Source organism: Halichoerus grypus, chromosome 5, assembly GCF_964656455.1.
Source record: "Halichoerus grypus chromosome 5, mHalGry1.hap1.1, whole genome shotgun sequence".
Lineage (NCBI taxonomy): Eukaryota > Metazoa > Chordata > Mammalia > Carnivora > Phocidae > Halichoerus > Halichoerus grypus.
In genome coordinates, this window is record NC_135716.1 from 99,197,777 (window position 1) to 99,222,823 (window position 25,047).

At 37.6% G+C, this 25,047-nt stretch overlaps 1 protein-coding gene and 1 long non-coding RNA gene across 14 annotated transcripts in view; one reads left to right on the forward strand and one right to left on the reverse strand.

The window, feature by feature from the left end:
* Nucleotides 1-25,047, reverse strand: part of NTNG1 (netrin G1) — a 315,517-nt gene that overhangs the window by 118,884 nt on the left and 171,586 nt on the right. The gene's annotated exons all lie outside the window — the stretch shown is intronic.
* LOC118533973 (uncharacterized) overlaps nt 22,684-25,047 on the forward strand; it is a 31,147-nt gene continuing 28,783 nt past the window's right edge. For both annotated transcript variants that reach the window (XR_004916445.2, XR_004916448.2), the window contains exon 1: nt 22,684-22,868. This is a non-coding gene — a long non-coding RNA (uncharacterized LOC118533973). The remainder of the gene's footprint in view (nt 22,869-25,047) is intronic.

Here is a 25,047-nt window from a genome sequence, read left to right on the forward strand (position 1 = left end):
AGCACTGCCGAGTAAGTTTTTACTATATTGGTTATTTTGACATAATTGTATTTAAGTTGATATGGGATGATTCTCTAAATAAAACTCCTTATAAGTGAAAAAGAAAAGAAATTGGAATAATCAGATCAAATACAAAATAAGTATGTTTGATAGCCTTAAGAAATAAAGAGAAAATTGAAAACACAAGTTGGGAACAAGAGACTATCAAAAGTGTTCAGGTAGGTTGGAAAAAAAAAAACTAAACACAATTTTAGAAATAAAGATATGCTCATGAAATAAATTTAATGAGAGTTTTATCTAGAGAGAAATCCAATATAAGACAGAAGTAGCATTGCATATCCAAAGGAAAGGATGAAGGTTACACTGTAATTCTTTCAAGAACTCCACAAGGTCTGTTATTATTTCCATTTTACTGATGTGGAAAATACAGCTCAGAGAGGCAAGACATTTGCCCACATTACAGGGAAAATAAATGATGGGGAAATGGATTTGAACCCAGTCTGTCCAACTACAAAGATGGCCATTAAGTAATACAAATGGTGTGACCCTGGTGTGACCATTCTGTTCTCACTCTGGAAGTCTGCTCTTCATGCTTGCTCTGTCTGGTTCTTTTTTATTTCCCTCTGCCTTCTATCCCTACCATCTGATGCAGCTGCTGTATCAGAATACCCTATTTCCCAGGGGCACTGCACCCCTAAAGAAAGGAAACTCTTTTTCTTTCCCCCCCCAGGGCAGGAAAGAGATGATGGCAGGAATAAGGGACTAAGATGAGACTGCTGTTTTTGAATTCCTACTATGTGTAGGTTCTTTGCATATGCAAATCCAAGAGAAGAAAGTCCTGGCTGTTATGGGGCAAGATTAAAGACATAGTTAAGCAATTTTGAAGGAATGTGTTAAATAAAGATTGCCTTGCAATAACTTCCAAATGCTATTCTGGTCCCCTAAGCCTGATCAAAGCTTCTTTTTAAACCAGGCACTGAACATTTTATCTTGGATATAAATTTTTCACTTGTTTTGACATCTCTGAAGATTTTTTTAAAACTTGCCAAAAAAAATCTAAATATATAACGTATTTGTGAGTGCACCTTGAGAGAAATGTATTCTGTAGCCAGAACAGCCATGCCAACCCATGTAGGCAAGCTATTAGCCAAGGAAGGGGCCATAGGCTGTGCCGGTGCTGCCGCCCGGGACAGAGTTTCGGGATAAACTCTCATCCGACAGCTGGGTTGCTCTCAACTGACTGGTCATTTTCTCAGCCTGCAACCCCCAAGGGTGCCAAAATGGCTTCTTCAAGCCCTCTATTCCCCTGGCCGGCCAACTATACTAAATTCATACTCGGAGCCCAAGAAATGCAGTTCCCTCATAGAGCTGGTGCGTCCGGGGCGCAATCTTCTCCCAGAGCTGTATACTGATGGAGAAAACCTTCCCTCACCTCAGGTTGGCTGTAGTTTGGTTTCTTAGTCTGAGACCTCTCTTCTTTTTGAAGCCTATGGAAATTGCCCTGCCGGGACAAGGGAGACTGAAACACATCAGCCACACAGACAGGGAGACTCCAGACCCCAGAACCAAACCCAGGTTTCTCGGGTGTGCCTCTTTTGTTTGTTCCTGGTTGCTACAACTGTACTTTTCCTGATGTCTTGGGGCTAAGCAAATTACACAGTGAATGCCAGGCAAACTAATGAACTGCCTCAGGTCTAAGAAGACTATACATACCCTCAGTCTGGAAATGCGAATAGGGTGTTGCTCACCATGTCAGATACACGATCTAAAAATGAAAAGCCTTCAATTCAGAAAGTTTTTGAAAGAAAAAGAAATAATAGCGCAAATCTAGGGCAGCCAGCGCACTTCTCCTAGGGGGATTGGTTGGGGGGAAAGAGACTCTGAGGTGCTTAAAAGGCTGCATTCAGACTGTTGGCTATGAGGATAGTTATCAGTCTGCAGGTGGGTTTCCTAGAACAATGGTTCTGGGCTGAAGGGTTGCCATCATGAATAATATGAAATGCCATCTGACATTCTCATCCCAGAAAAATGCCATTTCAAAGGATAAAGCCCAAGTAACTTGATTCCCCTTGCTGCTGTGTTCATGACTTCCACGCCACGGCAGCTCACACCTGTCCGGTGACCTGCTGAGCTTGCTACCTTCCAGCGGCAACCAAACAGAACTTTGAAAATCACCCTCTGGGCTCTTTGGGTTCAAACAAAGAACAAGAAGGTTGGTTATTCTGAACATTACATAACAAGAAGTAGTTCCTGCTTATACCTATTTTAAAATGTTAGCTCCCCTCTATTTTAATAACTAATTCTGGCATCAAGCAGAATGGAGATCAGATACCTGACACTACCCAGATTTCCCATATAGCTTTTGAACACTGGATTTTAATTCCCAGATTAAATAAATGAGACTAACTCAAACATTTGGTGAGATTTTCATGATCAAACCTACAACACAATGCGATCCCTACTCCCTGTTGGAATTATTAAGTCTTTTCCTTCTTAGAAAAAAAAAATACTAGAAGTGACATTTTGGAGCTACTCTACAAACATTCGTGTTTGAATGGTTTGGGACTGCTTTTCCTGATTGTAAAACAAAATGTATTGTTCTGATCTGTTTTAACTAGATATTTTATTCACTAATCAACCTTTCCTGCTACCTTAAAGAAGAATATCACATTGTAAAAGACACAGCGAGGTTTTAAAAATTATCCTGATTATTGAGAAAAAAATAAATGCCTGCCTTCGCCTAACTGGACGACTTGAACTCATGACCCAGAGGAGTTTCCAGAACAGAAGTGAGATTAGTTTTTTGGAGTTGAGGACATCGCCAGTATAAAAAAGTATTAAGAGAGGATTATGAAATTCTGCTTTGCATCGCTGATGCATCTTTGGGCCCAAGAAGAGGGCCCAAACCTCAAAAATACAACAGAGTGACAAGTTGCTGACAAACACCTTATCGAGTGAATTTGAAAAAAAATTAAACCACCAACAGATGGAAAGTGTCTGAATGCCCTCCCTGCTGGTGTGTGTGTCACTGAATATCAGCAGAGTGTGCTGGGGAGGCCCCACAGGACCCTGCCAAGAAGGAAAGCAGCAATGACCCAAATGCACTTCCCTATACAAAAGATTCAAGGTTGATGAATGCCATGTGTCTGCAGCTGGTTTTTGTTGGCTCTTCATATTTCCCTGGGTGCCCTTTCCTCTCCTTAAAAAAACAAAAAAACCCCACAAAACCTCAGAAAATCAGACTATAATTTTGGATCAAAGAAACTTTCCATTTATATTTCCATATAAAAAACTTTGGTAAATATCATCTGTAGTTTTAAAGAATCAATCCTCCTGTTCCCTGTAATTAAGTGCGGAAATGAATTAGTGAATGTTTCCAAACATAAACATTAAAAACAATAAATATGCCTCCATGGTGAAGTTTTCCTTTTGGAGGGGAAGAAGTAACAAAATCTAAATTAAATTAAAGTGGTGTTCTGGGAACCAAAGTGGTACTACAGCTCAATAAACTAATGTAATTAGACAACCTAAGATTTTTTTTTTTTTTTCCCCTAGGCTCCAAATCTAAAGCATGGGCTTTGTAAAGGCTCAGGATCATTGTTAGAATCCACTTCAGTATTGGAGCTTCTCAAATTCCCAGCCAACACACTTTGCCTTTAAGGCATTGCCTGTCTGATTATCCTGCCAGTCTCCCCATCTCCTAATGGTTTTGTGTCACTTTCAAGTGCAGCAGTTCCCTTTGGAAACTGACAAGTGTTCATTTTGAAATGGAGTCATCAAATGCATGCAGCCTTCAGGAGGCTCCTCTTTTCATGAGAACAAACAAAAGGAAATGTTTTTAGTACAAAATCCCTTTTTAACAAATAAAAAGCTTGTATTGCACTGCAGGGCTGCCCACCTCCACAAAGCCCTGGCTCTTTTTGGTGGCCCTCAGAAGCAAGCTTTTCATTGTATAATTCATCCAGGGATAGAGCATCTGCTGGGCTAATGAGCTCTCCTGCAGCCTCTTCTCCCGCAGGCGAATCCCCAAAAGCACAGTCTTAAATCAGATACTGTAAAAGCCAAAAGGGGGGGTGGGAGGGAGAAAAAAAAAAAGTAGGGTAGAGAAAGCCAAGGTAGCAGTAGACCAATAATCATACCTTGCATCTGGCTTTAGTGAAGTTGTGTACTTGAAGATTTTCATCCACACAGTTAATTTCTAAGCTTGTTCTTTCATGGCTGAAGTTCTATTTTGAGTATTTTATCATTTGAGCACAACTCCAATGGATATTAATGTAATAGATCATCATGGCAGCAGGCTCTTAACTATACCGATAGCAACCTTGACCAGGAACTGATTAGAAAGGGCAGGATTAAGGAGCATTCCCCACCCCCCCTTTTTTTTTGCCAGTAAAAGGAGCACGACATTGGAAAGCTGATGGCTTTGATTCCTGTCCTATTACTAATTTTCCCATGTTTTACAGTGTCACCGGTGAGTCCGACAGACATTATTAGGAAGCTAGGTGACAGCATCTAATAAAGTATGTTGGGAGAGGAATCATGGCTCCCTTTTGCACTGATGATCTTTTGGAGAAATACAGTATTGTGGATTATGGGAGGTGGAGGTGGCGGACACTGATGATACCCATGGCAATTCATCATCAGCCTGCAACCTGCCAGTGATCTACAGCTATAAAGGAACAGCTTCCAGGAGGGACAGGAATGGAGAGTCTGTCTTATTTGTGTTAGCAAAGATGTGCTAGAGAGGATCGTCTGATTATTTATTGGTTGTTTTAAATCCCTGAACACACTTTTAGGACACTGTAGGTCTCCATGCCATGTGAAGCCTCCAGAGGATATTCTGCCTGTAGAAGTGTCCAGTGGGGTTGCATTAAAACAGCATAGACTGTGTTATGAGTGCTTTAGAGATGAATTTGTAGAATTCAAAAGGCCAGAGGAGCATTAGTTATGTTGGGGTTAATAGAGGCAGCTCATTTTAGAAATTTGGTATTTGAGTTTTTCAACATCATCCAAAGTAGGTTCACCACATTCTTTTTAACAAACTCTCCAGCACAGAGCAGATGGTTCCTCTATTAACAACCATTTGCATTGAACATATTGCAATGATTTATGTACCACATGCCATTGAGCAAAGCAAAAACATTCAGTAGCGACTAATTAGTTGAGTGTAAAGACACATATCTCAATGTACAGAGCCCTCCTCTGCCTATGTTTTTCATTTTTTATAGTTGAGTGTTTTATTTGTGTAAAGCACTTAAATCTGAACTATGACATTCATCTTTCAATTATGGTAATGGTGTAATTATGGTTCTATTAATGCTTCAGTCCTACTTTTTTTGGGGGGGGGTAGGTGGTTTAAGATTTATTTGTCAGAATTTCCCTTGGCCTGATTGGTCAGTCACATTTTATTGTTAAGTGTTAGAATGCTTGTAAGTTACTCCCAAACTCACCAAAATGCTTATTTTAAGAAGTCCACTTTGCCTTTAAAATAGAATAGAATATAGACTAGAGATGAAATAAGACTACTAATCAAGAAAGATGATTTACTAAGAGTGACTAATTTTAAATGGATTTGAGTGTCATTTATTAATACATAATACCTTCCGTGTATCTTCTCCACTATATTGTCCAGTCTAGTGAGCCCACATGATTTTTTACCTTCACCTGCTAAATCTCTGCTCCAGTTCCTTCACAACTTATGGACTTGCCCCTAAACTGGATGTGGTTCTTAAATTGGTAATCCCTGAACTTTCCCAGCACACGAGGGGGTTTGCTGCCTTTTCAAAGCAGATTCCCTGAAGCCAGAGGAAAAACAGAACTACAAATTGCATTAGTTATTACATTCTATGGAAAAGGAGTCCCAAACTCTTTCCCTGTCTTAGATGATCCTGGGACATTTTCTTCTCCTTTTTGCTGATCAACAGGGTCAACGGACATTACAATACTGTCACTGTATGTCAAGGTGACAGTGTTCGGACTGTAGGATGAACCAATGAATCTTTTATAACTAAAGTTTTCATTCTCAAGAGTTATCCATGTAAAATGTCAAAGTAGGCTATCCATCATCGGGGAGGCTAAATGCCTGTCTGCAACCCAAAGGAAAAGGGGTATAATATAACTGCATTTACCCAGGACTCAAGGAGCCAACCTTAGAAAACCTGAACTTGCTCTGCTCTTTTTACAATTCCCAGTTTTAATTTTCATGGTGATCTCTACTGATAGAGAACCCTAGAAATATGGGAATGATAAATTTAACCTGCTTAAGTCTTCAAAGGGAAAGGAAGCAATAAAGGCAAATAACGTAAGTGCATTCATTAATGAAGGTACAACAGAATATGAATTATATATTAGTATAAATAGTGCAGCAATATAAGAAAGTGGAAAGAGTTAGTAGACCAAAAAATATTAAAGGTGAATGTTGATAGGGCCAATATGTGTAGAGAGACTAATAAAAAATAATTGAAAACAAAGAAAAAATGTTTTCAGAGTCATAATATTCAATTGTAGCTACCCTCCTGGGCCCATGACAATAATCACTATTTATTTCACATGTACTTGCATTTTATATACATTAGTGATCTTTAAAATAACTCATCTATGTGGATAGCATTTGCTTCATTTTATAGATGAGCAGGACTGAGACTCTGAGATATTTACGTTAGGCAATTTTTCTGAAGTCTAGCAGGTAGCAAGTGGTGGAGGCTGGATTTGAACCCAGGTCTGTCCTGCTGCAAGCCACCTCTGTTGCCTCTCCATGTAAACCAGAGTTGGTTACAAGCATATGCCTCAACTTAATATTTTCTTATTTTAGTTTGTATCAAGGACTCAACTATGGTATGTAATTTCCTTTGGCATCTTATTTTGGCAGTAAAATAATATTGGAATCTTTACATATGCTGTTGTCAGCAGTAAAATCTAATAGAATAATCAATATCAAGGAAAGGAGCAAATAATCAAATTGCAAAGAAGTCTCTTGGTTTAAACTCATCAATGCTAAGCAAATATAAAATGTGTAACCCTGAGAGATATCTTTTTGCTTCTGCAGGACTCTTGTTTTCCATAAATAACATTTATATTTAATGAAAACAGGATTAACTTTGTATTGAGAATTGAGCCTGTCATTCAGTCTGATTAAACAACATGCAGTCTTGCAAATCCACATTTTACTCAATATTTCTGTGTGTCTAGACATAACTCTACTGTGAATAAATTTTCTGGATTTACCTCTATTAGGGAGAGAAGAAGGAAAACATGTCTTTCTAAGTGTGTACTGGGTCTAAAATAGGACATTGTCAACCATTAGAGCATAATCAATCATTTTTAATTGATTAATAACAATTTCATATGGTTCAACCTAACATATGGAGGTAATTGTTTAGAAATAACCTTGATGAAAAAGAGACTATCAGAAGGTCACCTGAACTGCCCCCCCCATTCTCCTCCCCCTCCCTGGTGTTACTATAGCAATCTTATCTGTATCCCTATCACTGCACAGATCACATTGCCTTATAATTTTCCTTGTGAAATGTCTATCAATCCATCCAGATGGTAGTTACTAGAAGAAAGGGACTGTGGCTTTTCACTTCTGTATCTCCAGCAATTGGCACACTGCCAGGAACTAGTAAGAACTAAACATTTAAGTGCTTGCATTTATTTGTTTGTATCGCATTTTTTTCAGTTCCTGAAAGGAAGGTAAGGTAGGTCAACTGTTGCAGTGCTGGGATTAAAGTCCAAGTGATTTGATTCTCAATTAAATGATGTTTTACCCTTTTTTATTCATACATATTGTCATGTTCTCAAAAAAAACCCCTTATAACATCATTTATATTAAAATAAACATAACTAGTTATTCTATTCGTTTTAAAGACAAACATAATTAAAATTGCAAAATGTCTGCCTTGCATTGACATGTTTAGTCAAAGGGTTACCCCTATGTCCAAAAAAGACTCCTTTCCCTTTTAAATTATAGTATATTTCTGACATTCCCTGGGCTATCTGAGGTTTTTGTTACACATTATGGCATTTTGGATATTTTCCACGCTATGAAGTGCTAAGGTTGAGCAGGTGGTTGACATGCTCTCCTTTGATATTAACACTGCATACTTTTCAACATGCTTTATCTCTTCCTCTAAATGGGTGACTCTGGACCCAGAAAACGCTCCAACTTCTAGACTGTGATCTGCTGACTTCCCAGTCTCACAATGTCTAGGAAAGTGGGCAGAGCTGTGAGAAACAAAGATCATTTGAATGGCTCTGGTGAGTTGGAGACATACCTCTGAACCAAGAAGGGCAGGTGCTCTACCCTTTGTTCTCTTTGATCTATAATCAGCCATGTAGGTGGGCTACAAAAAGTGCTTCTGAAGTGAATGTGGATGAGATTTCCCAACTGATCTGCTCATCCTGGGTAGGAGTGCAGAAAAATGCAACACACTGTTAAAGACTTCTCTTGCAAGTTTCAGATTTCTTGAGAAACACCACTAATTTTTTTTTTCCTTTAAATTCCTTTTTTCCAAAGGAAATAAAACATCCCCAAGATATTTTTGTAATGTATTTTCCATCCCAATCCTATTCTTTATGTTTATATTATTGGTATATTTTCCAGCTGAGCTAGAAAACTCATTGAAGAATCAAACCATTGTCCTATAATACCAGTTATTAATGGTCTGAATGCATCCAGGGTTATATATAGGAAAATAATACTTTCTAGGTATTCTGGTGTCATTCAGAATTACCAGGCTGCAATCAACAAAGATAAAAATTATTGCCATCTGCTTGCTTCTCAAAAAATATCTGTACATGGATGGAAATTTTTAAATGTAAAATAGCAATTTATTTTATTCATAGGTCATCAGTAGGCCAATTTGCTCTTAATATCAACTAACAAATACTTATCATATCTATGTCTCCTGTCTCATTCTCTTACCAGTCTCATGATTCCCATTTCCTATGGCCCATTACCACTTTTAAGTTAAGTTAAAATATGAGCTTACTGTAGGTTTAATAGGTCCCCCTTTCAATTTAGAAAATATTATCAATGGCATCATGATCTTTCGGGTTCCCTAGGATGAAAACGTGGTCATACATTGTAGATACCTATGTCTCTCTACCTCCACCACTGATACCCTTCAGGCCTCTGCAAAAGGGGTCACTGCCCTGCACTCTGACTTTAGAAGGACCTTTATATTACCAACATAGAAACACATTTGTTTTTTTCTCAAAGGTTTTTGAAAGTTTGTTAACAGATTAAGCAGTTAGGAATTATGGGGGGGGGGGGTACTTGAGAACTTAGTTGAACCTCACCAATATCCTACCAGAAGTTTCAGGGCTGAGAGAATTCAAGTGAATATGATGGGTGGTAGGGGGAAGTGGGGAGGTGGGATGAAAAATTTAAGCATTTTCTTGTTTTTTTTTTTTTTTTACTCTTAAAAAATTTTGGGCACCTCAAATTACCCAAAGTGGATGTCTAGGCAGATAGGCTCCCAGATAACTGTGCTTCCTCCCTTTCCTGATCTTGGGTGGTATAGTTTTGGCTTTATTACATATTCTATAAGATCTCCATTTCAATTTGTCTATTGGCTTTTAAGACATTGAAATTATTGAACCCTATTATTTAATTATTGCATCATTGAATGATTATTATTTATAGGTCCTCTAAAGATTATAATATGCATTTTTAGTTTTCCACCACTTACTTAGAGCTAATATCATACCACTTCAGGTTAAATGTAAGAATTTGCAAACATATAGATCCATTTATCCCCTCTTCTCATATTTTATGCTGTAGTTATCATATGTATTATATCCACATACATTATAAACCTCATAATAAAATGCTATAAAATATTTTAAACAACCATATATATTTTAAAGAAATAGGGTGCCTGGGTGGCTCAGTCAGTTAAGCATCTGCCTTTGGCTCAGGTCATGATCCCAGGGTCCTGGGTTCAAGCCCCACATGGGGCTCCTTCCTCAGTAAGGAACCTGCTTCTCCCTCTGCCTGGCACTGCCCCTGCTTGTGCTCTCTCTCTCTCTGACAAATAAATAAAATCTTTTAAAAAAAGAAACAAAGAGGAAGAATATCCACATATTTTCAATTTCCGGTGTTCTTCACTGCTTCTTGAAGTTCTAAGTTTTTATCTGGTATCACTTTCTTTTGACCTGAGAAGCTTCTTCTAGCATTTCTTCTAGTACAGGCCTGCTGGTGATGAATTCTCTTGGTTTTCTTTTATCTGAAAATGCCTTTAATCAGCTTTCATGTGTGAAAGATATTTTCACTGGATATAGAAGTCTGAGGTGACAGTTTTTTTTTTTTTCCTTTTCTTCTTTTTTCTTTCAGCACTCTAAAAATGTTCCACTATCCTCTGGTCTTGATTGTTTCTGATGAGAATTTCAATGGTCATGTAATGTGTCTTTTTTTCCTCTTTCTCCTTTCAAGATCTCCTTATCATTTGATTTCAGTGGTTTGCATATGATATGCCTAGAGGCTGCTTTTTGATAGTCATCTTGCTCAGGGTTCACTGTAACTTTATGTCTCTGGGCAAATTTTGGACATTACTTCCTCAAACACTTTTGCTGCTCCATTTTCTCTCTCTTATCTTTCTGAGACTACTATTACACATCTATTGGACCTTTAGATATTGTCCTAAAGGTCCCTGAAACTTGGTTCATTTTTCTTCCTACCTTCTTTCTTGCTGTTTTCTGTATTGGATAATTTGTACAAATCTATTGTCAAGTTCACTGCCTCTTTATTCTATCAGTTCCAATCTACTCTTAAGTACATCTAGTAAAATTTTATAGAAAAATATACTTTTTCAGTACTATAATTTCTATTTGGTTACTTTTTATAGTCTCAATTTTCCTGTAGATATGTCATATCAATTATTAACATCATATTTTCTTACATCCTTCAGTATTGTTATAATAACTGCTTTAAAATACTAATACCTTTGTCATGTTGAGTTTGGTTTCAGTTGTCTTTTCTATAGAATGTGGGTTATCTTTTTCTGTTTTCTTCATATACTGAGTAATTTTTAAATTGTATCTGGATATTACAAATGATACTTTGTAGAGACTCTGGATTCTGTTATGTTCTTCTGAAGAGTGTTGATTTTGCTTGTTTGTTTGGTGGGCAGTGACTGTTACTAAATTCAAACTGCACACTGCAAACTGTCTCCTCTGCTACAGCAGCCAAAATCTCAGTTCAGTTCTTTTAGCTTTAGCTAGGCTGCTTGTAGGCTGTTCCGCACGTTAATGATTCAGGGGATCTCAGAGATTTTGGCAGAGTTTATACACAGTATTTAATATTTCTCTCTTGACATTTTAGTTGTGGTGGTGGCCTCCACCTGTCCTCTGGTTGTTCAAGCCAATAAAAGAAGAGGATTTTCCATCTGGTTTTTAATTGCACTCCCTTCCCCATCATGCATGGCAAAGACTTAGGCCTGCCCTTAGGGAAAAAACTGAAAAAAGGGAAAAATCACTCAATGCCTTTCCTTTCTTGCAAGTATTGACTCCTTTCCAGTATCTGCCTGCCTCTCTCTCTCTTTAGAATCTTCAAATGTTTTTACTTTTAGTCCAGAGTTTGTAGTTATTATTGGCAGGAGAATTAGCATAATAGGAAATTCTTGGCCACTACCAGAAGAAGAGCACTTGCTATAGTTTGGGGAACTGCTTAGAACTACCTGGAAATCTCAGAATGGAGAAGTGAAGTATTGAGAGAAAAACCATCTTGCCTTGGCCTCTTAGATGCTTGCAGAGGTAGGTTTCCATTCCAAGTTGAGGCAGATCAGTCACTACTTATGAGTCTTAGGCCCAGGATACAGTGTCTGCCTTCCTCCAGCAGTACCAGGTTGCTATCAATCTTTCACACAGCAGAACTGACTGGGTTGAGATGATGGCTCCTTTAACCACTCACTGGGGAGTGGACTATGGGGTCCAGGGTGGGAAAATGGGCCAGTCAGAGGTACAGTTCAATGTATAACATAATTATTTAGGGATATAGTATGTGGGCTTTCATTTGTATTCATTTCCCACCATGCAAATATTAGGGACAGACCTGCTGTTCTGTATTATTATTATTATTTTTAAACGATTTTATTTTTATTTATTTATTTGAGAGAGCGAGAATAAGTGGAGGGAGAGGCAGAGAGAGAAGGAGCAGGAGAGGGGCAAGCAGACTCTAAGCTAAGCAGGGAGCCTGACCTAGGGCTCAATCCCAGGACCCTGAGATCATGACCTGAGCTGAAGTCAGACTCTTAACCAACTGAGCCACCTGGGTGTTGCCCCTTCTCTGTATTATTAAAACCTGTTTTTCAGATTTATTTCTCCTTTCTATATTCACAGCCATTGCCTTTCATGATGGTTATTGCAACAATCAATAAGGTCCTTCTTTCAAGCCATTTTATACACAGACAGTAGTATAATCTTCTTAGCGTTTTTTAAGAAAATTGTCATCCTCCCCAACATATAACACTCTACACAAACCTACGGTTGTTCCTCATTGCTTACCTCTAGGATGAAATCAAAACTCAGTCTGATATTAAAAATCCTCTACTACAATTACAATGCCTGTCCTTTAAGCCCACTTCTCTAATTGCTCTTCATCTCTCCTCTACAGAGAATCCCCTCTGCCCATTAACTATCTGCTTGACAAAATATGATTTCCTCCAACTAGCATGGAAGCCCCTTCCAAACTCAAAACCTGCTCAAAATCTTTATCTCAAAGCCAAGAATAACATTTAAAATAGCAAAGGACTAAGGATGTTAAATATCTTAGAATTTCTGTGTTTTATTTTGTTGAGACAAGAGATACTGCATTTTTTCTGTTACTTAATTTTATTTACTTTATGTGTGTTAAATATACATAACAGAATTTACCATTTTAACTATTTTGAAGTGTATGGTTTTGTGACATGAAGTGTATTCTCATTGTTGTGGGACATTCACATTTGTTGTTCTTGAGTTGTAAGTTTTTTACATACTCTAGATAAAAATTCCTTATCAGATATATGATTTACCAATATTTTCTTCCATTTTGTGGATTGCATTCCACTCTTGATAGTGTCCATTAATGTGTAAAAGTTCTAATTTTGATGAAGTTCAACCTATCCATTTTTTCTTTTGTTGCTTGTGCTTTTGGTGTCACATTCCAGAAATCATTGCCAAATCCAGTATCATGAAGTTTTCCCCCTATGCTTTCTCCTAAAAGTTTCATAGTAATGGCTCTTATATTTAGGTCTTTGAACCATTTTGAGTTAATATTTGATACAGTATAAGATAAGGATCTAAGTTCACTTTTTTTTTTTTTTGCATGTGGATATCCAGTTTTCCTAACATCATTTGTTTAAAAGACTGTCTTTTCTTTTTGAGTGGGATTGGCACCCTTCTCAAAAATCATTTAGTGTTATATGCAAGGGCTTATTCTTGACTCTATTATATTCTATTGCTCTATAAGTCTATCTGTATGCTGATACACACTGTTTTGATTACTATAGCTTTGTTGTAAGTTTCAAAATTAAAAAAAGTGTGAAACTTCCAACTTCATTCTTCTTTTTCAAGATTATTTTGGGTATTCTGAGTTACTTGAGATTCCATATGAATTTTATGATGGATTTTTCTACTTCTGCCAAAAGTGTCATTGGGATTTTGACAGAAATTGCATTGATTCTATAGATCACTTTGGGTAGTATTGACATCTTAACATCTTCCAACTCATGAACAGGAGATTTCTTTTCATTTATATTCTCCTTCAATTTCTTTCAGCAATGTTTTATACTTTTTGGTGTACAAATCTTTTGCCTTTTTGGTTAAGTTTATTCCTAAATATTTTATTCTTTTTGATGCTGTTGGAATGGAATTGTTTACTTAATTTCCTTTTTGGACTGTTCATTGTTAGTTCATTGTTAGTGTATAGAAATACAACTGATTTTTGTGTGTTGATTTTGTATACTGTAACCTTGCTAAATTTTAACTTTAATTTTAAATTTAACTTTTTAACTTTACTGTTAAAACTAATTTTATTCAATGATATGTTCAATGAATAAAATGTGATATGTTCAATGAATAAAATGTGAAAAATACAGAAAAACATAAATAAATAAAATTATCCACAATTCCTCCACTCTGAGCTAGCTAGCCATGCATTATGTTCTTTCATTTTCTTTCTCTCTTCTTCTCATAACTATTAATATTTTTTAGTCCTCTTTTGCTGCTTAAGAGTATATAATGAACTTGAATTATTTTAGTTAAGACATATGTTCATAAAAGGTCACTGCCTGTTTCCTTGTCTCCTCAGCTCAAATTTTTTGAAACCCAATCCTTGCTCTATCAATATTTAAAGGCCTCATTTACAAATTGTAAGATGGCTGTTATATATTTTTTAACTCCTTAGTTGCTGAACCCAAGAGACAAATGTCATTTGAAGACAGCTTTGGGACATACAGTGCTATTGTGATTTTACTAAATATTTCTTGAGGGTGCGCAGAAGAGTCCAATTCTTTTTATGGACTTATTCTCACCCAGGAAAGAAATCATGATCACAATTTTGGTCTTAAAGCACCAATCAGACAATAATAAAAGAAACAATGTGTGTCTGTGTAGAGTGATACTCATTTATCATGAATAGATATACGACTTTGATATCTAAGGTAGATGAATTTTATTCTCTTTCTTTGGTCAATTGGCTGAAATCTGAAGCTTTGCAATTTTAGTATTTTAGATGAAATTGGCATTACCAAAAATATTGGGGTCAGCTCCAGTTCCCTTGCAGTCTTATGTAAGGAATACACAAAGGTGGTCACAGGGTGCCAAGTGAAAAGAGTATAGATACTTAGAATTGTTCGTTTACATGATGCTCAAAAGGGTATTCCACAGACATTCATTTGCCGCATCAATAAATATTTGTTGAATCCCTACTATGTGCCAGGCCCAGTGCTAGGCACAGGGGACAGGTCAGTGAGTAAAATACAACAAGTTCCATCTGGGTCTAATTTCTGGTTATGCAACAGTATCATCCTTGGCTGGTTGGTTTAACCATTCTGTTTCACATCCAAAAAAGAGGGAGTTAGATTACATTATGTCATGGTTTCTTTCAGTTCTAAAAGAAATAATTTTGCAATGCTATGATTCTATTTGGCATACACACTGCCTATACAATTCCAGCACAGGAATTCATGATGCTGTCTATTCCCAACCTGACAAATTGCTGACCTCTTAGACTTCCCCCTCCTATCATCTCTTGACTTACTCTCCCCCTATCTGTTCTCTGTTCCCAGCAACACTGGAAGATTTATAATTACACATGGATGTCACCAGTATGTTGTAACAGCTTCACTTCCCTGATATTCTGCTAAAAGCAAATGAGTAAAAGCAGCCAGGGCAGCAACCAATTCCTAGACAAGGTGATATCCCTTAGCTGTATACTATTTTTGGTTTTACTGGGCTCTCATTTGTTATTCATTAGCACTCCTAAGGAGCAAAAGAAAGGCAACATGCATTTAACTAAAATCAGCCTGTGGTTTCAAGAATATCTTCCAAAGCAAATGAAAAAAAAAAGAATATATTAAATATGAGTTAATCTTATTTTCCTTTAAATACATGATTTTAGTTTATTGCTGTAATTAGAGTTTGAAAAGCTTACATTCGAGAGAAATAGAAATCTTCCAACATCTCTATTTATCTCTGAAACAGGCCAGATTGTACCACTTGGCATTTCATTTTTTACATCTTTGCATCTTCCATCACAATTTCTCAAGCTTAAAAACAAAACAAAAATATCCCTATCTATTCCAATACTGCACTTAATTCCCTATAATTCTTAAAGAACGATACACAGTACTCCCCAAGGTTCAAAAAATAAAAGCAACAGTTAAAAAAAGAAAGGTACTCCCTGTCAAGGCCATACTTTCCTTAAGATAGTCTCATTTTTTCACCCAATGTAGCAACAATATGGGAAAGATGATCGCTAAAATTAGACCTCACTGTGAAATATCAATCTGTTCTTAGCACTGCAAATAGTTCAAACACACACACACACACACACACACACACACACAAACACATTTTCATTTGTTTCCTTATATCATATGAAAAGTCCAATAGTATTAGAGACTGAAGGGAAGGGATTTTGTTACCCCACATGATTTCTATTGACGCTAGTTATATGAAGGTATTAAGAGATGTTTTTTGGCTAAGTTTGGGAGGTTCTGGGTAAATAAAATGGAAGTGTTTCTTTATCATGGGATATCTCAGGGCCTTTAATTTGCTAATAAACATTGTAATTCTTCTAGAAGGAAATACTGCAAACATTTCCCAAATGTGTTTGATCATTATGGCCTTTATTTGAAGAGTAATTCTCAAAAACAAATGTAGTGTAACATTCTCATTTTGTAGATGAGGAGACTCTGGTCACAGTGGCTAGGACTTGCTCTGAGCCCACAGTTATTAGCAGAGCTGGAGTTAGAACCTATTTTTCTTGACTCCTAGCCAATGTTTCCTCCTAAAGTAAGATGAACAATGATTTGAGGTCCTTATGTTTTGCTCTCTGTCTTCTCAATACATTCCTAACACAGTATCAGTTGTCTTAGGTACCAGTCACAAAGCAAGAAAGAGCTGATACAATAGCTATCTTAATTGAACAATATTCTGGATTGGGATCTGTGGACCATTGGGATTTGTGAGGCTCCTATATACAGATTTAAAACTTAGTCTAGGGGTGCCTGGGTGGCTCAGTCAGTTAAGTGTCTGCCTCTTGCTCAGATCATGATCATAGAGTCCCGGAACAGAATCCCACATTGGGCTCCCCGCTCAGCGAGGTGTCTGCTTCTCCCTCTGCCCCTCACCCTGTTCATGCTCACTCTCTCTCTTTCAAGTAAATAAATAAAATCTTAAAAAAATAACAAAAACATAAAACCTAGTCTATCCATTGGCTCAATGATTTTCAAGTGGAATTTCAGGAGCAAATTTATTTCCCAAAACAAGTATTTTAAAATTTTCCTTTCCCCTTTGCCACTGATTCAGTGACCTTATTCAGATAGTTTTCTTACCTATAAAAAGGATGGAGAAATAGCAACCATCTTATATGCAATGCAGTTAGTTCTGGTTAAACTAAAATATTTAGTTCTAAAAGTTACTTACTTGAAATATAGACCTATAGTGCAATGAAATCAACATATTCACACAATCAAATTACTATGATAAAACCCATTACTATGAAAACGCCCATGACATTAAGACATTTGTTTTTATATCTGGAGAATGAATGGAATGTCTCTACTGAACCACTGATTACATATATCCACAAAAACTCTTACATTAAATATAAAACAATGGCCATGACCTCCTAATTTGTCAGGAAATACCTCTGATACTAGGCACAAAAAAAAAGAAAGACCAAAGATGTCAACCACTGAATTAGAATTAAAAGCATGGCTCCAGAAGTTGGACAGGAGAGCGGAGTGCATCCCTGTTTTCCATTGCTGGGGCATGCAGAGGTAGTCAGAATGTGGCTTCTTATACAAATGCTGAATTAAGTGAGGGAGGAAATTATTTCACTTTTTAATTATGTGGTATTTCGCTGAACTATCCTTTTGTTTCTTAAAAAGGAGACATCTTTCCTTTAATGACCTACTAGTTTAAAAAAAATCTATGGCATTGGGGAATTAAGGATAAGGAGACAAGCTCTTAAACTGGGTTGTTTTTCTGCACACTAATGAAGTTCATAATTTAATTGGAGGAATTATTAGATACATTCTCTCCTTATAATGGTGCAAACCTTAGAGGAAAATGAGCTGCTTATGCATATATTCTCCTTACAATTCAAGAAATCCTCAAGGATTTAAAAAATATGTTCCAAATCAGAATAGCACTCAGTTGTCCACTTAAAATGGGTTTGTACCATAAATCTTGATTCTAAGCATTGCCACTGGAGTTAAGTAGCAATGTTTTTGTGCTGTTTTTTTATTTTTAATTATGGTTACTAAGCTTTTCATTTGAGTGCTCTTATTTATTGAACTTCATTCTCCCTTTAAGAGGAAATTAAATTTTAAAAATTTGGATGGTAAAATGGTTAAATATTCATTTTACTTGAAAAAAAGATGTGAGGATAGGATCATTGACTGCAAATTTATGAAATATTGTTATATGAAAGAGGTAGTACACTTACTATAGTTCCAGAAGAGATAATGTGGACTAATATATGGAAGTTAAAAGGAAAAGCAGATTATTCTCAATTGAAAGGTAAACTCTCTTAAAATATGCTAGGGTAGTTGGTCATTTCCAAGTTTATCCATTAATATCTGTGGTTTGTTTTGTGTTTGATGATGCCCATTAAGCAGAAGTGGTTGCAGGTGTTAGAAGTTTATGGAAAAATACGGGGAGGAAATTAACATGTAGAAAATTCAGTTCATTTCTTTATTTTTTCTCCCCTCAGAAAACAAGAAACTAACATCAGAATTTTATTTTGGCCATGAAGCACCTAGATCTAATACAACATGACACATTAGCCCAATCATGCATTATAAAATTGATAAAAATGAGTTAAGAAGTTAGAGTTCAGATAAACACAGCGATCTGGTATAGTGAAATACAGAGCCGAGAGTCACGGAGAGGGTGACTCCCAGAACATTCCAAGAAGGGCAGAGCCACGAGACTCCCTGGTTCATTGTTGCCATTGAAAGATGACTCCTTTGGGAATATTCTAGGTCTTCTGTATGGATTGAGCTCACTTCAGGGTAGTGTGGCTGGAAGAGCATAATGTAGACAGCATGAGGTTTGTAATTAGCAACATGATTTTGTCCCTTTATTATGTATGGGATGTTTAAAAAAAAAGTCAAGGAATTTCTCCATTCCTCAGTTTTCTCATCTGAAAAATGGGGTTCAATAATACCTGCCTCACAAGTTTCTTGTGAAGATTCAAAGAAAGAAGGTACACGCCAAGAACCTTGTAACCTGAGTGCCATACAGATGTAAAGGATTGTTACTTAAATATTAATGGGGGCTATTAGAATGACCTTAATTCATCCCCCCCTTTTCTGATTTCCTCCTATTCCCCGATTATTTCTCAATTTCCTTCAGAAATTGCATCTTACATGACAGTATTCCACAGAGTTCCTATAAGTGACCATAGTCATTCATAATTGTAAGGGAAAACACCCTATCATATCATTGTCATCCATTCCCTAAACTTCAACCATCACATGGAAGGTGATAATTTTCAAACTTATATTTCTAACTCAAATCTCTCTGCAACACCAGAGCAGTATGTTTAAATCCTTGACTGGACTCTCCACTTGGATTTCTACCAAAGTCTTTCCTTCAGCCTTTCCTTCCTCAAAATCTGATCGGTCACCAAGTCCTATTGTCTTGGTACGAAGCTCTTTCAAATCCTTATGTGATGATGGCTTTTGTGGGATTTAGAAAGCTTTTCTGGACTCCCCAGTTGGGCATCAGGACGTGGAGTTACAGCTGCTTCCCCGCTGAGCCACGTTACAGCTCTCCTTTCTCTCCTGGAGTTCCTCGCTGACCACAGCTGCACTCAAATATCCTCTAATACCATTGCCTTACCATGTTTCTCACCTGCGCTTTGTTGCTATGAGAATCCATATCACTTTAGATTTCCTAGGACATGGGGTGCTCAGAGGCCAAGACACAGGAATCCTTCAGTGCTTCTTGGAGATGCTGAAGATCCACAGAGAAAAGATGAAAGGGCATCTCCCAGGATTTGTCCATTCTGCCAGTTCCCAACTATTTGTATTTCCTTAACATGCTGTGCTGTTCTTAAGCATAATCGGTCACCTAGAATAGTCATTCCGCCCTGGCTACTTGGCATTCCACGGCACCAGTTTCACGTTGCCATGCAAATGTCACATCCTCATCAAAGTTTTCCCTAGGCTTCTCAGATTAAATTAGTATATCCTTCCCTGTCATCAGGGCACTTCACACATTCACGTGGCAAAAGCACTTAACCCAAGTTGTCATCATTTTTTTGTTTCCATGTCTGTCTGTGCCCGTTGGTTTCAGCTCCGTGAGAGCGTTGACTATGCCTTGTGCATCTCTATATACCAGCCGTCTAGCCCAGTGTCTGTCCCAGGGTGGAAAAATAAGTATTCTTTGGTGACAGAAAGAAGGAAGGTGTTATAAAAGCAGAATCTGTTAAGCAGTAGGACCGCCCAACGTCAAAAATTAGGACTAATTGAGAAGAATGAACCAATGCCAGGTCCAATGCTTCCAAAGCGCCTTGCAGGACGCCTCTCACAGGAGAAGTGAAAAGTAAATATTTTGGTAGATTTATTCAAATTTTGGCTAGGAAAACCCTGTGGTTAGAGAACTTGCAGGGTAACTGGTAAGCCTTTGGTAACTGGCAGAGCATTTCCACATCACATGATTTTTTCCCCAAATTATTTGAGAAAATTTGAAGAAATACCCTACGGTTTTGATACTTTTAAACGTCCCCCGTGTTATTGCTTACCTAATAGCACATGTTTTTTGCACTAACGATTTGAATGCCTAGCTTCAAGAAAGGGAATTTCAACCTCACTTTGTCCTAATTACTGCAAATGCCACGGCGGTGACATTCAAACAGTGAGCATTTACAAATATATCTGATTTCTCCTGAGGGCGAGAATGTCGGGGGCCTTTCTCACTCCAGACACCCACTTAGAGTGGTTTTGTCCCCGTAGCTTTGCAGATTCTGGGATTAGACAGGGAGGGTGTCGCTCTGAGCTGGGGCAGTAGTAAGGTGAAGACACCCAATAGGGTGCGTAAATGGAACTTCTGAGCTAGCGCCCCCTGGCTTCTTCCTTGGAGATAAACATGGAGGCACAGAAGGCAAAATCAATTCTGTAAACAGGAAGGGACCGCCAACTACCTGTGAGGTGCTTGTGTAGGCCCTGCAAAGGGTAAGAGATGAATAAGCACCACGGAGAAAAAATTATTGATAATTATGTTCAGAAATATTGTGTAACAAGGCAAGTAATGGAGATGTGGGTTAGAGTTTTCTAGGCCACTGAGAAAAGTTCTGACAATTCTGTCCTAAGGTTTTTGAGGTTGAAAAAGATTTTCTATTATCTTATGTCTGAAATCAGTACCCTGATACATTGCTGGTATCACATCTCACAGATAAATGAGCACATTATCAAATGTTCATTTGTCTTTCAGATTTAACAATTATTACAATAAATCACATTACTTCCTTGAAAATGTTCATCTCAAAGAAACAATAAAAAAGAATAAAAAACAATAAAAAATGCTGAGTTATGAAATCTATGCATCTGACAAAGATAGTGTTCAGCTTTTCAATTGATTTAATTATGGAAAGCTTAGAAGGAAACAAAACATTTAAAAATCAAAACTTCCAATTGTGTAACTAGGAAAACATTTTGGACATTATCTATATTTAACAGCCTATGAATTGAACTGTCTGTATAAAAAGAAGGTCAGAACAAATATCTACTCTTCATTTCTCCTCTCACCCCTCATCTGGGTAGATTTTATTTATGCATTAGACAACCTTTTTGGCCATTAGAACCATCTTGCTTCAGCAGTTAATTAACACAAGTACCATAATTTAATACAGTTAATGCTACTTGATGCCCTTTAATGTACCTTCCATTAGTGATATTATTGTAGTATTACCCTGTAAATTAAAATGAGATCAAGACTAAGAGAGCTACTCTTTAATTAAGGTACCAGCATACTACACTCGTCTATTATTCACTAGAGAAAATCACCCTGATTTACTGAAGTAGGACATCCATAAGTCAGAATTAGTCCATGAAGATTATTAGGTTTATTGAACAATGTAAGTACTACAGAGTCGCTGAGATTGCCAACAGCCATGTTTCCTCTTTTCCCTCCATTATCTTAATAAATACACAATGAGAGGGAGTAAATGGAAGCAAAATAAGTATGTGGCCAAAGAGGCATAAAATTTTTATGATGGGATTATAGTTTTTGTCACCAGTAAATAGGTATGAGACGTGTCACATGCTAAAAAGAACATAAATGCTACATTAGTCTAATAACAATCAAAGCATCACTTTCACACCAAACAATAGTAGCCAGTATGAAACATAAAGGCCAGATGCACACATGCACGAGAAGCTGAGAATTGGACTTCATTGTCAATTCAAAGATTCTCCACCTGTATTTGTTTCATAGCTGAAAAATCTTGTATTGCCTGCCCACTCTTTTATGGATATCTGCCCACTTTCCCCAAATAATTCATGCCAATTCCCACATTGTGGTGTGGGTGGTAGTAGAGTGAGAAGTCAAAAAGTATCATTATAAGGATCAGATATAGACACGTAACGGTGTGTTAAATGTTGCAGTCATTTCAGCAATGGCGAAGAGAGGGTTGAGGGAGACAAAGGCCTGGTTATATTTTGGAAAGTTTCTATTGATGAAGTCTTTGAAAAGGAACCCTTACAACTTTCTTTTGGACATCATCAATTAATAGTCAATCTTTCTACAGATGATTTGCTATATAAGAAAGAGACGACCTCGACCGCTAACCCTACTGAAGTTTCCAAGGGTAAGATGTACGTATCAGCTTCTGTGCTGAAAGACCCACGCACCAGTAGCAGCTCAACCACTCCCTTTTGCCTCCATTTCCCTTATATAACTTAGAAGCTGGAGACACGCCCGAGCCGTCAGGCCTTGCTTCCTTAGTCCCTCCCCTAAGATAAAAATACCCCGGCCATCTGGTGCCTAGCACGGTACACGCCAGCATCAGTTTTGCCCTGAGGAATTTGGACAGAATTTAGAGGCGACAGAGAGGGACCTGGAAGGAGCTCACCTCTACTGGACCTTTCTCTCTTGCCAGCTGCTTCCTCACTAGCTTACGGTTGACTGGTGAACAGGAACAGACGGCAGAGGTGAGTCCCAGAGAAGGGAGGACGGTTCCTGCAAACTCTCCAGAACCCCTGAGATGCAGTTGGAGGATACTAGTAGGACCAGGGATAAAAGAAACGTGGGAAATCTGGTGGGAGTCTACTTTTCTAACGTGCCACTTTTAAGTGACCCCCACAGGGAATGCATAAAAATGCCTGTGGCTTTAAAGTGTATTTATACTCTCTCTCTCTTTTTTTTTTTTTTAAATAATCAGGAGAAACAAAAATGAATGTGCAGTAACAGAAATAAGCTCCAACAATGGTTACTTCCCAACCAAAAGCTTCACAAGATTGCCTTCTTTACAAGTGGAAGATGATAGTGTTTGCACAAGTTGGACTCTAAGGATTTTGGATTAAAAATTTCTCAAACTGCAAGAAAACTGAATTAGGTGATTTTATCTAACAATGTAGATCACACTAGGATTCAAATTCAAACCTCAGCTTATGAATTTTGACACTTATTCTTGTAGAGGAACAGAATACTTGTTACTTTGTTATAGAATGCTATTGTTAATAATATCAACATCAATTATTTTTGTATTTTATAGTCCCCAAGAATAAGAACTGGAAACTGATGACCTCTTGCAAAAATGTTTACGAGTATAATGGCTACATTTTACTATAAATAGCCAATTCATATTTCAGGCCACAGTTCCAGATTGCCCTCTCGTGGTGCCCTGCTAATACGTGAACTTTCCTCTACACCCTGGAACCCACAAGCTCAGTGTTTACCAGTGCCTATTTCTCTCAGAAATATTATTTTGCTTTCAAGGTATCTTCATCATATGTCACCAAGACCTTAGTTAAGGCTCCATTGCTTAAGACTCCTGACTCTTCCAGGAGGAACATGAAGCTGGAACAAAGCTGAGAGGAGGTGGCCACCAGTTCCTGCTACTTTCCACGGTTCAGAGTCTGAAACCTCTACTACCACACTGAGGTCATGCCCACCACTCCGTTCTGTGTGCCCATTATAGCCTTTACCTTAACATCAGTGACCTCTCCTTCCTTCTAGTGTACAAATAAAACAACACTATTATCAAAAGATAGATTGAGTCAACTTTCGGAAAGACCAGGGAGTCTCAACCCTTCTCCAATTTCTGAGGACTGGGCTGTCCTAAGGGCTGCTGGAGCCTGCTGTGTTTGTTTAAATTTTAGGATTGCTTAATGAAACCCACATGATTTATGGGCTGTTTATATTCTTAACCTCATATATTCTGACGTGAAGCTCTCTGCATTTTTAGAATGATTGTTGCTTTGCTTTCTCTTTTTTCCATTTTGCTGTAGACCTCACTCACCTTTAGTTTTCCCGACTAATTACCTCATGCTTCGACTCCCTTCAGTTGGTTATTTGGATACCAACCATAAAACAGTTAGAAATCTGGTTGAGCAGCTCTACCTTAGTCGTCCTGGTTCTTATGACTTGAGTTTTTCATTAAAGCATCCTCAAAATTCTTGGAAACTCGCTCAAGTGTGTCTCTGATGTATTATCAAAACCAAAGATATGCCTGACAGTGACCGCTAATGGATTTAAACTCTGGTCCACCCATAATTGACCCTAAAAAATGAGGGGAGCCTGCCTCAGGTCCATATTTAAATGGCAGCATATCTTTTTAAGGCAATAACCACCAAAAGCCTGAAAAGCAGAGCTCACTCCTTTTTCAACAAATGCATTGTGCTTCCAAAACACTTTTGGTTCTGATTTAATAAATTTAAAGGGATATAATTTACAGTTCAGAAGCTTTTTTTGGTGCAATACAATGAAACGTAAACAGAGAGATGTACCACGTTGAAACCCTGTCTGGCATTTGAAAACAATGGAAAGACGTATTTCTTGTTTTCCCGTTATCTTTTATGAAGCAGCTGACTTTGTCCCTCCTGGCTTCATTGCCTTAAAGATTTAAACCACCCCCTGATCTAGGGAGTTCCTTGGACTCAAATAAGATGCTACTACCCACACCCCGCCCCCACCCTTTCTGTTTAAATTCTAAGAAATCCTGCCAGGTTCAGGTTCACTGACAGTGAGTCTGGGATCACAAATTACTGCTGAGTAAGAAGGGTCTCAAATTTCTCCAAACCTAGCTCTAGACTGGTGTTCCTGAGGAAATGTTGTAGTAGAGAGTGTCACATGTCACTCCACAGCTGTGGGACCAACACACTGGCATTT